The following is a 13,962-nucleotide window of genomic DNA, read 5'->3' as shown; positions in this document are numbered from 1 at the left end:
ACGGGATTTTTTTTATCGCCACAGGCATGATATGCTGTTCATGGACAAGATCGCATTAGTAGAGGCCATTAGTCGTGGGGATAAGATTGGTATGATATATGCAATATTAGTTGATTTTCAACAAGATGATATGGCACAGCAGAATGAAAAATGGGTTAAACAGGTGGGTAAGGCGGGGGAGTGGATGGGTCAATCTTTAGAAATGGCAGATATAACCTTTCTCTCAGCTAACTTGAAAACGCAACATTTTAAAACATTGTTTGATCTATATTATACACTAGCAAAGCTGAAAAAATGGGGAACTCAGACGGGCATTGTAATCGTTGTTGAGATGAGGAAGCAGAGATTTTGCATATGTTTTTTTTATGCCCCAAGTTGAGACCATTGCTTTTTGAAATAGAGTTATTTCTCAGTAAGATTACGGGATGCAATGTGAAGGTGTCATCTACACTGGTATTATTAGGAGTTATTGATTTAATGGGAGAAATAGAGCCGGCATTGGAAAAAATAAGACTTTTCTTGTATGTCGCAATGGCAATATTTCGGCTCTGTATTACCACGGACTGGGTTAAAGAAGAACCCCCCACGTTTGAGGTATGCCGATCAAGACTACTAGCAACTTACAATATTGAACTGAGTCTATATAAACTTAAAGGACATAAGAGGAGACATGGGGGGGAACGAATTTGGGCACCATTGACCAAATGGCTGGAAAATCAATGCATATAGTAGAGGTCGTCTGATAATCGATTGATTTTTTTTTTTTTCTTTTTCTCTTTTCATCCTCCTTTGTATTTTTTTTCTTTCCTTTGCTCTTTTATGTTCTCTCTTCGTAAATGTACTGTTTCTTTTTTGGTATGCCAGGAAAATAAAATAAAAAATAAAAAAAATAAAAAATGATTTTTTCCTGTTCTACTTTCCCCCTATTCTCCTTTGTTCCCCTTTTTCACCTATTTCTCTTTTGCTGCAGATATGTTGGGTGGGCCTCGTCTTGGCAAGATGGGAGAGGAGGAGCTGGGTAGATTCATATGGCTGGTGTGCCATTTCCTACCCCTAATGATTGAGGCAGGTAGGCGGGTGACACAGGGGTATCACACTGAGGCACGGAGGCTCAGGTGCACAAAGGTGTTGCATTATCTGCAACGGATTTATCAGACACCAAGAAACGACGACCAGCTGAAGCACCGCTGGGCTGACCTTGTCTCCAGGGAGCAAGATCTGCTGGACCACCTGGGGATTGTGATTGGTGGTCCTGTTGGTGAGAACAAATTATGTTAATGTGCACGTTTAAATGCTCTGCAGTGACATCAGCTGATTTTTACAATATCTGCTGGCAATGTTGTTGAGTGTGTAGAATGTTAGTGAAACATACAGGGTCATATATCTACTTTGTTAAGGACCACAATTGCTAGCTGTTAGGAAGCAAGAGCTCCGCAAACGTACTGAATACATTTGCATTATGTAAGTTAGTGCTGCCTTTGTGTCAAACAGCAACACAAATCAGGAGCCAATTATGTATAGATATATGCCACAGTTGCCTGTGAGGTATAGAAATGTTCAAATCATTACCATCATTTGTTGATGCAACAGCTAGACTGACTTTCGAAACACAACATGAGGCGAAAAATGAGTGCAGGCTTCACGTCAATTGATGATAGCAATGTGGCCCGAACATATGTCTCATGTGTGTCTGGTGAGTGTGTAAGGAAACTGATCATGGAAATTCCAAAAATCTTAGGGATTATTGTGTCCCTCCTTCATTTCGGATACATGTCTGATCTGGATTTGGACACATAGGGAACAAGTTCTAGCTGTGCTCAGCTAACATCGTAGACTGGTATTTGGAGTTTGTAGTGCCACATTTCGAGTAGGGATGGCTGGCCAAAGGTATGCACATGGGTTCATATCGCTATGGTTGGTGCTACTCATCATAGCTGTGCCACATCAAATGAAGAAACTGTAACAACATGAGGGCTTACAACTGTCCCTGCCCCTCTGTACATTGTACCTGTGTGTCATAAATTTGTCTTGGTCACAATGGCTGGTTGACTGGTAATGCAGTCCTCACGGAAAGTGGCTTTGGATGTCTCTCATGGATACACATGAAGAGACGAATACACTCCTTTATTATGTTTGCTCACTAATGAAGGAGCATGTTTGCCAACACATGATAGTTAGGGCCACTGCATGTGTGCAGATATGTGTGTATCACTCACTGGAGACCCATGGTATGTACATGCTAGCCGTGCTATGTAAGATACAGTATCATCATGTCTGAGAGGTTTTACTTTCTGATGTAATCTTACACATAGTATTTGTCTTTGGAATTGTTGTACAGTACACAGACATTGAGCACATTTCTCCCTTACATGCCTTACAGGTGGACCGGCACCCTACACTGTTGGCGAGGTGGCTTGATTCGAGGACCCAGACAACTCCACTAAGTGTTGATGTGTGTGTTATGTGTTGTGTTCGCTAATGATGTGTGATGGACTCCCGTGTGTTGGACACATAGCAAGGTGTGATGCGCTGGCCAATCATTTGTTTTGTTCCATGAGTGGAATATCATTTTATCACCATCTTTGAGCTGGCCAATCCTTAGTCTATTGTCTTATTTAGGTATTCTAGGTCAGTCCTGTAGGCACGGCAATGTGAATAGGGATGAGTCGTGTGGATACAACGTGAATCAGAAAGAGTCGCACTAAACCAAATTAGTGAATTAGTCAGCCAGTCAGACCCACATTCTCCCAGAATGGGGCTGCCAAATGCTTACCCACAGACTTCTGCTTCCCAATTCACGAATGTACTTATTAAACTGTAGGTTAAACTTCCTAGCAGCATGTAGCTTCACATGTAGTGCTACGAGTGTGTGGCACTTGAGTGCAATGGCCTAGGTGTGCATGCAACTCATGGCCAGGGGTGTTCTTGCATCTCTGCGTTTGTTGTAAGTCATGGCTTACTGGTAGTAAATGATGTGGACAAAGGTCTGCATTTCCAAATATGAGTAGCCATGGGATTGGTCAAGGATTTGCTGTCTCCTATTTGGAGATCCTCCTTACCTGTGGTTTGTGTGCTGAGCCAAACACATTTCCAGCTTTCTATGCTTCCTGGGTGTCCTTGTTGTTAAAAACTATTAGTTGTTAGTCTCCCCCTCAAACACAGGCATAGGTTTGTGAAGAGTGTACCTAGGAGTGATGATACAAGTTTGGTACACCGACATGTAAATCAGTGAATCACTTGTCTGAATCTAGTTTACACACTCATGTTTAGCACATGATTACTATACTGGCAAGTCCATTTACAACTTGCAGATCATGTGGCCCTAGATTTCCATCCTGTACAATGACATTTGTAGCCCTGGCAGTGGTGGAAGATGTGCAGCATGATTGTTAGCTGACAACTGGCAGAACATAGATGGCAAATTCATGGCTGTTGTTACCCATCTTGTAGGGTTTGGATGTGCTATGTGTGATAGGACCTTTGTAGGCTGGCTTGCCATGAACTTCCTCAGGGACATTCAATGATCTATATGATGATTTGTGCTGTTACAAGTACAATAGATGTATTGTATGATTTATTTCTTGTGCCATTTCACACAATGCAGTACCTAATGTTAGATTTTCTATTTGTCTTAACAGCTGCAAATATGACACCCATCCAGATCAGGGAGTTTCAACGGCGGGCAAGGAGGTACCAACACATACTTCAAGTCGAGTCTGGGTACCGAAAAATGGCACGCAGATATCACCATGAATGAGCCTCTAGAACCTGGAGGGCATTTCCACAAGGCGGACCTTCTCTGCTTACCACAACCACCACCAGCACCACCACCACTACCACCCAGGTGGCACCACCAGCAGCTGTGACCGTTGCAGGAGCATTCACAGCAACTGCTCCAGGCCCTAGCACAGCACCACCTGCAGGGCAGCCCACAGCCATAGACACTACTCGGCCCCATACTTCCTCAGCTGGTACCCAGACTACCCCAGCAGCAGCCATTGACCCTGCTGCTTTTGGACAAATGCAGCGAAAATTGGACTGTGTCCTCAGGAAGATGAGCCGACTGCGGCAGGAGGTGCGACAGGTCAACTGGCGGGTGCGTTCAGTCAAGAGGACCCTCCAGAGGGCCAACCTGTAGATAATTAGACGGATATGATTCCCTCCCCTCCCTCATCTTTCCTGGTTCTTATACTTTGTGGGTTTAGGGGGCTTAGTGTTAGGTTAGTATAGGATGTTAGTTTAGTTAGTGTTAGTGGGGGGGGGTCCTGAATATTTCTACTGTTTATTTATAAGTGTGTTGGTGGGTGGGTGGGGGTCAATGTTGGGGTTCTTGGGTGTTTACAAAAAAAATAACAACAAAATTTTAAAATTAAAACAAAAAATTACAAAAAAATATATATTTGTTTAGTATAGGATAGTATGTGTTTAGGTTATTATCTGTTGTCCTCCATGTGTCCCGTCTCATAAGGGGGGTGGGGGGTTGATGTTTAGAACGTTTCGTTAAATGTGATAAATAAGTTTAGCTCAGGTTAGTTAGGGACAGTTGTCGGTAATGAGTAGTTAGAGTAGATTAGGGTAGGTAATGCTTTTCCCCCAGTTTTCACTTCTGTTTTTACTGTTAAATAAATATGTAGGTAACCCTTTACAGTATGTGTCACATGCTTGTAGATCAGGGCCTTGGCATGAGTGTACAGTGTTTCTTTTGTATTACATTTTGTGTCCTATGCTGCTAACAAATCACAACTGAGCTGTAACATTGGCAGCTACCCCAAAGCTACTTGGCAAAGATTCGGCCATTCATTGCAACCACCAATCACAGTTACTATGGATCCCAAAGTGTTTTTTTTTCGTAATGTATGTCTTCAATGTCACATACTGTGCTTCCAGATTTAGGATTAGAGATACTGTGTTATGTCTGACTGCAGTCTCATGTCCAAGGAAACCCTTATAACGTGAGTGGTAGTAAGCTCTCTTGTAGTATAGTGTACATAACTCACATAGATCATTTGTTACACTGTTCAGCAAGATTACTTATTTGGATGTAAACTCATACACCTTCATTCATGCAGTTTGGTGAATGTTCGTTTATATTTGTGGGCAATGTTACATATGTTAGTTTTGCATTGAAGCAACATTTTGAAGGCACTATTTTATGGTTTAGATATCCCTTGAGGAAGTGTTATTCTGTCCAACACAGCATTACGGTGTATAGTTTCTATTTCCTGAGAAATTACACTCAGGAAGGGTGGAGTATGGTAGAATCCAGGCCACTGTGCATAGTTATCACCCCACATTATTTCAGGACAGTTGTATTGACAATCTATGATATTTGACAGGAGGCAAAATTCAGTGATCTACTGCACGGTTGATGTTTCACATTACACAAAGACAAAGTGGTTGTGTGGGTGCTATTTATTTAAAAGTGCTGTAGTGCTATATGTACAATGTCCATGATTGTGAGTCCATTATAGTGACATCTTCCATTGTGATCCTACACAAGTGCAAAAGGACATGTCATTGGACATGCTGGGGTGAAGTGTCAGACAGTGCAGAGGGACAGGACTTGCCAATGAGTTAGTGAGAGACAATCACTGGGCAGGCTTACAAGATAGACAGTGGTTTGCAGAACAGTGCTTGAGTACAGTTGTTGCAAGACTGGCATGTTACAAAGCGCAGAACCTTGGTAATAGGTGGCCATGTGGCAGGGGCTAGTGCTTCCGGGTACTTTTACATGTAAAGGTGATCTGTTCCTGGTCTTCATCTTCTGATGTGTGTGATGCCTCCTATGCCCTTGGTGGTGGTAGTTGTGGGACAGGGCAACACACACCTCAGTGTGTGTAGACGTGGAGTCAGACATCCCAGTAGCTGCTACCTGTGGGGGTCTTAAGGGCAGTACTGCTGCAAGGAGGATCTGCTGGTTCTTAAGAATAGCAGCCACATCACGATGGTAGGCAGCCAGGTTGGCCCTGAGGGGTTCAATGTTGTATTTGTGCACGCGTTGACAGGATTGCTGTTGTAGGTGTTGGGTCAACTGTGTGACAGCTGTGCTGATTTCCTTCAGCCTTTTTTCAAGTTCCTGCAAGATAGTTGTTCGCGCTTGCATAGCTGCTGCCTGTTCTCCAGTTGACATCATGCACGAACGCACCCCCTCCAGGCTGGCTGCCATAGTTTGCATCCCCACCCGCACCTCCTTGGCCAGCTCCCACTGTACCCCCACTACAGTTCTCTCAAAGCTGGTGCCAGTGTCGTCAGAGTCCTCAGCTGTATTGGAGCTGGCAGGTCGTACAACTGGGGTGGTGGGTGGATCCTCTGCGATGGCTGCTGTATCTGTGCTCCTCCTTGTGACTGAAGGTGGGGTCTGGAGGGTTCCAAGGACCTCTTGGAGGGTCTGGTGGCTGATGTTTGTCAGCTCGTCATCCATGTCATCAGGGTAGTCCTGGACATGCATATCCGCAGGAGATCCATCGTCCTCTGCAATGAAATATGATACAATTAGTGTGTCTGTGTTGTGGCATTTGTGATGTGACATGCCTGCCTTGTGTTGCTTTTCACATTGTGATCTTGGTTTCTGTTCATTGCTCCAGTCTTTCAGATGGGCATTCTCCCAGGCCTGTGCCCCACCTGCATGTCACATGTATTGTGGTCAGTTTGTGGACTGGTCAGCATCATCTCCTCTAGGTGTTGGTTTTGGCCATATAGTGAATTGCCACCTTCTTGTCCTACTCAACCCTCCCCCTACTTCCATTCTCATGGTGAGGCCTTTCACTGGGTGTGGGTGCTCTGATGGCACTGGCAGCACACTTAACAATCTGGACCTGCCCCAGTCTCTGATCTTTCACATCCACCTATATGTTGTTGAAATGTAGCATATACTATGCATGGCATTGTTATGGCACGATATGGATGTCAGCATTGGTAATGTGTACAGCTGATGTTGAGGAATGTGTGGTATATTTGATTGCCCTGATATTCGTAGCAGTGTCCTATTTCCTCCTCTGACTGTGAAGGTGTATTTCAGTGACCAGTTACATGTGTCCTCCCCCTCAATGCCGTTATCTGTGCAGTATGACATTTGAGATGTTGCATTATGACCCAGACACAGGATGGACCCTGACATATGCAGCATGGGTGTGACATTAGTGCTGTGTACCTCCTAATGTTGATGACATTGGCTGATGTTTGAGGCAACTATGGGCATTCACATTTGACAGGACCGGAACACTTGTCTTGTTTCAGGGCATCGTTGACGTTGTCATCCTAAACCCTCAAATTTGGGTGTGTATGATCCATGGGGACGTTACTGCCATTGGCTACTTGACCAGCACACACAGCAGAGGAGGTCGTGGCAACTGTTGTCAATGTTACATTCCAGTTGTCGGTATGGCTAGAGGTTGTTAATTGGGCCCTAGTTAATGTAGGGAGTATAGTGGCTGACGTGTGACGGGATGTCAGTTTGACGTTGTGCCCTTTCCTCCTGGCGTGGCTTTACCTTTTAGTTGGCATGGCAGCATAGCCCCATGGAAAGGTTGTTGGTGTTTTGTAATGGTGTGCCCCAGGTTTTCTCAGAACGGGCCATGCCCCCGTGCCGTGCCCCTTCACCCATGCCACTCCATGTATATGATGACTTCCATGCATTGTGTAGTAGGTATTCCCCCCCCGGTTGCAGTTAACATTAGTGCATTTTAATTCCACATGCGACTTACCCTGCATGTGCGTTGTCTCTTGGTAGTCTGTGCTGTCCTGTCCTTGAATCCCTGTGACGATCTCCTCAGGGATGACGGCTGCGACCATTTCCTCCATGTGGTCCAGGGTCTCATGCGGTGCTGGACTCCCAACTCCAGTCTGCAGTGCTGCCTTCCTGTTCCTGGCCCTTTTTTACTTGGTCCTGCGCTTGCAGTCATGCCAGCGTTTCTTGCACTCGATGACTGTTCTGCGTACTTCTGCCACACTGTTAATCTTGTCAACAATTTGTTGCCTCTCTCCTACTGATTGGCAACTTTGAGGTGACAAACCGTTGGTGCTGGTGTTCCGTCACCTCTTTAACCAGAATTTCCTGCTCCTCTGCACTGCAGCAACACTTTCTTTTCTTCTTCTCCCTGGCATGGGTCTTGTGTGGGTCCTCCTGGCTGGTTCCTGGTCTGTTGTCATCGTCCTGGGGTCTGTACAGGCATCTGGGATCCATTTTGTCTCTCCTCTGCTGAAATGGCTGTGTTTGCGGCGAGTTTTGACGCTATTGCGTCAAAAGACGCCGCATATCCGGTTTGCGGTGTCGAAAATCGGCTCACAGTCATTTCCGCCCCATTAACGTCGTTTTCCTTTACGACGTAACACTGTGGTGTGCGTCAAATAAAATGACTCACACTGCAGTTTGCACTGCCGTGTGTCAAAGTCTAAATTTGACGCCCGCACGGCGCACAGAAATGGCGTTAGCCGGCGGTAGGATTTTTGACGCAAAACTGCCTAGGAGCGGCGAACAAAGCCCTGTGCGCTCACTCTACCACAAACACCGTAGACAGACCCTCAGGCTTCAGCACATCTGCTCCACAAATCCCTCCGCTGAGGAACCCTCCGCCCACTCCAGAAACTCCAGGAGGTGCATGTTGTTCCTACGGGATATGCCTTCCGAGTCCTCCAGCCTAGCCTCCAACATCCCCACTGTGGAAGTGACCTGTGTCATCTGCTTGTGTAGAGAGGTTACCTCCGCCTGTAGGTCCACAATAGACCCCTCCGCCACCTTGACCTTATCAGAAACCTTACAAAGGTCTGTCCAAAGAAGTTTCACCTCCACAGCCACAGACTCAATCTTCCCCTCGAGGACCATACGGGAGCCCTGTATTGCAGCCAGTAGCTCAGCGTGAGAGGGCTCCTCTGCTGGTGCGGGCGCCTCAGGAACCCCCCAGGGCCCCCCATATAAGTCTGACACTGCGACCCCAGAGCTGTCATAGTATATTACTCTGTAAGGCAGTGGACTGCTGATGCCGCCCCATCTCACTGACCAGTCAATAACAGTAAATGCAGTTCCACAGTGCCTTATTCCAAGGATGGCAATAGTATACAGTCCAGGGCCACACTCCCAAACAGGGCAGCTCAGGCGTCAGGTTCGCAAGGGCCCAGAGCGAACAACCATATAGGCACAGCACACAGAATGCCCCAGGTCCAGGTCCAGAAGGCCCAGGAGAGGCTCCCCACAGCAGGACGGTCACCCCACACTCCAATGGGTTTGACAGACAGGGCCGAAAGTGCACCCCCAAGGCAGCCCACCAGCAGAGCATCCCGGCCCTCCTCACTAGGGCCGCAGTCCAATCCACCAGAGAGAGCACCCAGGCCACGCTCAAAAACTGCCCAGCTAGCACCTCCCTAAGCGCTTCCAAATTACACCCATCCAGCGCCAAGACCCCGAGCCACAGGAACCTACTCGGCTCCGCAGGGGGCCCGTGCATGACAGGCAGAAGAAGATAAATGGCGTCTGCTCAAAAGGACCGATACAAATGCAGGCCCGCAGAACAGCCTGCAGAACAGCCGTTGTCCCCAGGAATGGGGCAAAAAGTCCGCCAATGGTGGGGCGCGGTATAGGCCCTCCCACGACCCTGTCCAGCCGCGATCCTCGGGGGCCAGTACGGGCTCACAAGTACAGGATCTGGGCAGGAAGCCCCAAAATACCACAAAACAGGAGCCACCGCCCTCACGGCACCGAACCGTGCCAACAGGGTCCATATCCCCCGAGCACAACAGGATCCCTTGCAGGATCGGCCGGGGCGGCGGAGCTCACTCGGAGCACGTCCCGTCTGCCATCTTGCCAGGAACCGCCCAACGCTAATGTGTTGTTAGGATGGCGCTAGGCCCTCTTAAATCTGGGCCTTAATATGACACACAGAACAAATGATTAATTGTGGGGAAGTCAGAATGTTTATAGGTCCACAAGAGTACTGTTAAAACAAATAGACAGGTTTTCTTGAGTAGTGCAACAACTGACCATAGCAGTATATGAATCACAAGATGAATATCAAGAAATCTTACTTAATAAGGTCATTCAATGGATCAGAATTATTAGTCTCTCTTCCTTGCATCTGTCAGCGAGCAGATTGCGGACCGCCAATGATGCCCCAAACACTGGAAACACTATCTTATTCCGATTGATCTTGCTAATTATGAGATTGTCATTGGTCTTCCAAATATGAAAAAAAGGTTAACCTGTCCAGTTCCAAAAAGAAATTCAAATTAGTTTAATATAGCGGATTCCTACTCACCGACAGGAACAAATTATAAGATACCCAGATAATGAAGATGTAGTTCCTTTGGATCCCCAACAGATGGCTACCAGACTTTCCAGACCAGTATGTCTGCTGTTAAGGAAGTAAATAGTGAACAGATGATAATGGGAGAATAGATGCCCTTGTTCTATTAGGCCCCATACTTCCGCCAAAGTTTAGATGCTGCTTTTGAGGCATCCAAAGAATAGATTCCCAAACCATTCCAATCTGTTGCCTCTCTGAAAAACAAGTTGAATCACCTGTCATCTGTAGCAAAGGCCCCTTCAAGTCTTATAACTAGAAATGTGGTAACAGAGATGATGAGGAAGAAAGTGGTATAGAGAATGAGGATTTACAGGAGTGGTTAAGATCAGTTGTATGACGGAACCATGCATGCCATTACCGCGCATGCTTTTACAATGCGGCCATTACATTGCACGTACAATTACCACGCATAACCTTTACCACTAAAGGTTTTTACAATAGTTATGCCTTTACCACGCATGCCTTTACAATGAATTTCATTGTAAAGTCATGGATCTTAAAGGCATATGCATAGTATAGGTTTTGTAAGTAAATGTAAGTAATTACAGGCAAGTATAAACCCTCTTTATGTATGTATAAAGTGCTTATATTTTCTTGTAAAATACTTACATTTTCGTGGTTAAGGAATGAATGGTAAAACATATATGCTTTGTAAAAAATATACAGATAGGTACAGACCCTATATATACACATATGTGTGTGTATATATGTGTATATATATATATATATGTGTGTGTATCTAGAAGCATCTGTATAGATATATGTATATGTCAAGATACAAATATATATATGTATGTGTATATCCATATATATATATATCAAAACAAAGCCCTTTCAGGGTTAGAGTGACGCATAAATTATGCAAAAAACAAAAGGAGAACTCTGGGAAGTTCCCAAATTTAGGTGGAGAGCAGCTCTAGTAAGGAGCACCCTGCAACACCAGCAACACTCTAGATTTGCTCACCTCAAATGTCTGCTTATCTAGCAAAGTTTTTAAGCATAGGATCAGCACAGTGCTATCCACGCCGAGCTAGATAATGACAAAGTCTTTTGCCATTTATACAGCAAAATCTTTAAGCATAGGATTGACACTGTGTCATCCTCGCCAAGCTGTAAAATTACAAAAGCCATTTACCACTCCAGGCACAGTATTACAGCTTTGGACTGGTCAAATACCATCCAAGCCAACCTGGAATGAGTTAAGCAACCCCTGACACGTGTTTCGCTCTCATTAGAGCTCTTCAGAGGGGTTTAGCTTTGTTCAGACACAAGGGAGCACCCAGTATAAGTCAAAACAAGGCCCTTTCAGGGTTAGAGTGACGCATAAATTATGCAAAAAACAAAAGGAGAACTCTGGGAAGTTCCCAAATGTAGGTGGAGAGCAGCTCTAGTAAGGAGCACCCTGCAACATCAGCAACACTCTAGATTTGCTCACCTCAAATGTCTGCTTATCTAGCAAAGTTTTTAAGCATAGGATCAGCACAGTGCTATCCACGCCGAGCTAGATAATGACAAAGTCTTTTGCCATTTATACAGCAAAATCTTTAAGCATAGGATTGACACAGTGTCATCCTCGCCGAGCTGTAAAATGACAAAAGCCCAAATCTATTTATTTATAAATATAGATGCATTCACCTAAAAAACCAAAGGTTACAGAAGCGTTATATTTAGGCTTACATTTTAAACATACAAAACCATAGAAATCCACCTGCGATAGAGTTATCTTAAGTAACTATAACTCACAATCTTGCCATGCACAGCGGTAGTTGGTTGCAGATCTGCATGTCCCCCTTAAATTGCTAATTGTGGTCCTGGGGACCACATGCCCTGGGGCACGGCCTTCTAAAATTTATTTTTTGGGGGTAGGGAGGGAACATGACCCCCCCCCCACCCCCCTCTGTAGGCCAATCTCAACCCCAGGGACTCAATTCCTCGGGGCCCAGCCTAATAATTTTTTTTTGTTTTTTTTGCAGGAGGGGGACCCCACCTCCCCAGCCGATCACAGCCCCGGCAGACCCCATCCTCATCCTCTCCTATATATATATATATATATGTATATATATATATATATATACACACACACACACACACATATCCATATACATATAAATTTCCTTGTAAACCCACAACCCCCCAAAAAAAACAAATACCCACCATAAACCCTAAAATTACCCGTGCCCTCCAAAAAACCTATACCCACCCTAAACCCTAAAATCAGCCTTGCCACACAAAAACCCTAAAATGACCCTTTCTACCCAAAAACCCATACCCAACACAAAACTTAAAAAAATCTTTTGCCACCCAAACCCTCCTAATGACCCTAAACCCCCCAAAAATGCCTTGCCACACAAAAACCCATAACATCCTATACCCTAAAATGACCCATGCCACCAAAAACCCCATACCCCCTAAACCCTAAAAATACTCTTGCCACTCAAAAACCAAAACCCACCCTAAGCTCTAAAAAATCCCTTCCCACCCAAAAACCCACTCCCTCCCTAAAACCTAAAATTACCCTTGCCACCCAAAAATCCTAAAATTACCCTTGTCACCCGAACCCATACCCACACTAAACCCTAAAAATATCAGTTGCTACTCAAAACGCTGTACTCACCTTAAACACTAAAATGACCCTTGTCATCCAAAAAACATTTCCCATGCTTAACACCAAACTTATCCTTGCCACCCTAAACCCTAAATATGCCCTTGACAACCCAAAACCCCTGCCCACTCTACATCCCATTTTTTTTTTTGTGTGTGTAAATAGATATATAATATTATATATATATATATATATATCCCACTGTCTCCTTCGATTCCCGAAAGAAAAAAACGCACTCTAAAGTTGTTCAATTCAAGCCCCAGCCATTACAAAAGCCGCCCGACGCGTTTCGATCATTCTGACCTTGTTCACAGCAGAATGACCGGAACACGTCATGCGGCATTTTGAAATGGCTGCGATTTGAATTGAATGGAGCTCAGCAGTACTAAGATTATTTCAACAACTTTGGAGTGCGTTTTTTTCTTTCGGGAATCGAAGGAAAGAGTGGGATGTGATAACGGTTTGTCCGGCAGTAAAGCCAGCACCACAGAGAAATTAAAGTGTGTCGGATCACGCCAACCAAGGCCAGCATGACTATATATATATATATATACATATATATATATATATACATATATATATATATATATATATATATATATATATATATATATATATATATATATATATATATTAATATATATATATATATATATATATTCACTGAAAAAGCAAAGGTTAATGAGGACATTATGGTTAGGAAATAGAAATAAAAAACATAAAAATTCACTTTCAAAACGAAAGGTTGCATGGACGTTATAGTTAGGCTTTAATTTTAAATGTACAAAATCAGAGAAATTCACATGTTATAGTTAGAGTTATCTCAAGTAAATATAACTTGTGCCCTAAGGTAACTATAACCTGCATTCTTTTTGCATACTGCCATGGGAATGTGGCGGTCTCCAGCGCTGAGGGAGGCCAGGAGGCCCCTCATAAAAAAAGAAAAAATGCCCTCTGGACATGACCCACACAGGGGCTTACTAAAAAACAAGCGTGGGAGCCCTCACTTGTTTTTTTTCAATTTTTCCCATAAATTTGCGACGACATTATGATTTCAAGGCAACA

The sequence above is a fragment of the Pleurodeles waltl genome, chromosome 2_2 (genome assembly GCF_031143425.1).
Source record: "Pleurodeles waltl isolate 20211129_DDA chromosome 2_2, aPleWal1.hap1.20221129, whole genome shotgun sequence".
NCBI classification, from domain to species: Eukaryota; Metazoa; Chordata; class Amphibia; order Caudata; family Salamandridae; genus Pleurodeles; species Pleurodeles waltl.
The sequence above is the reverse complement of the archived record's forward strand: the minus strand, read 5'-3'. Positions refer to the sequence as shown.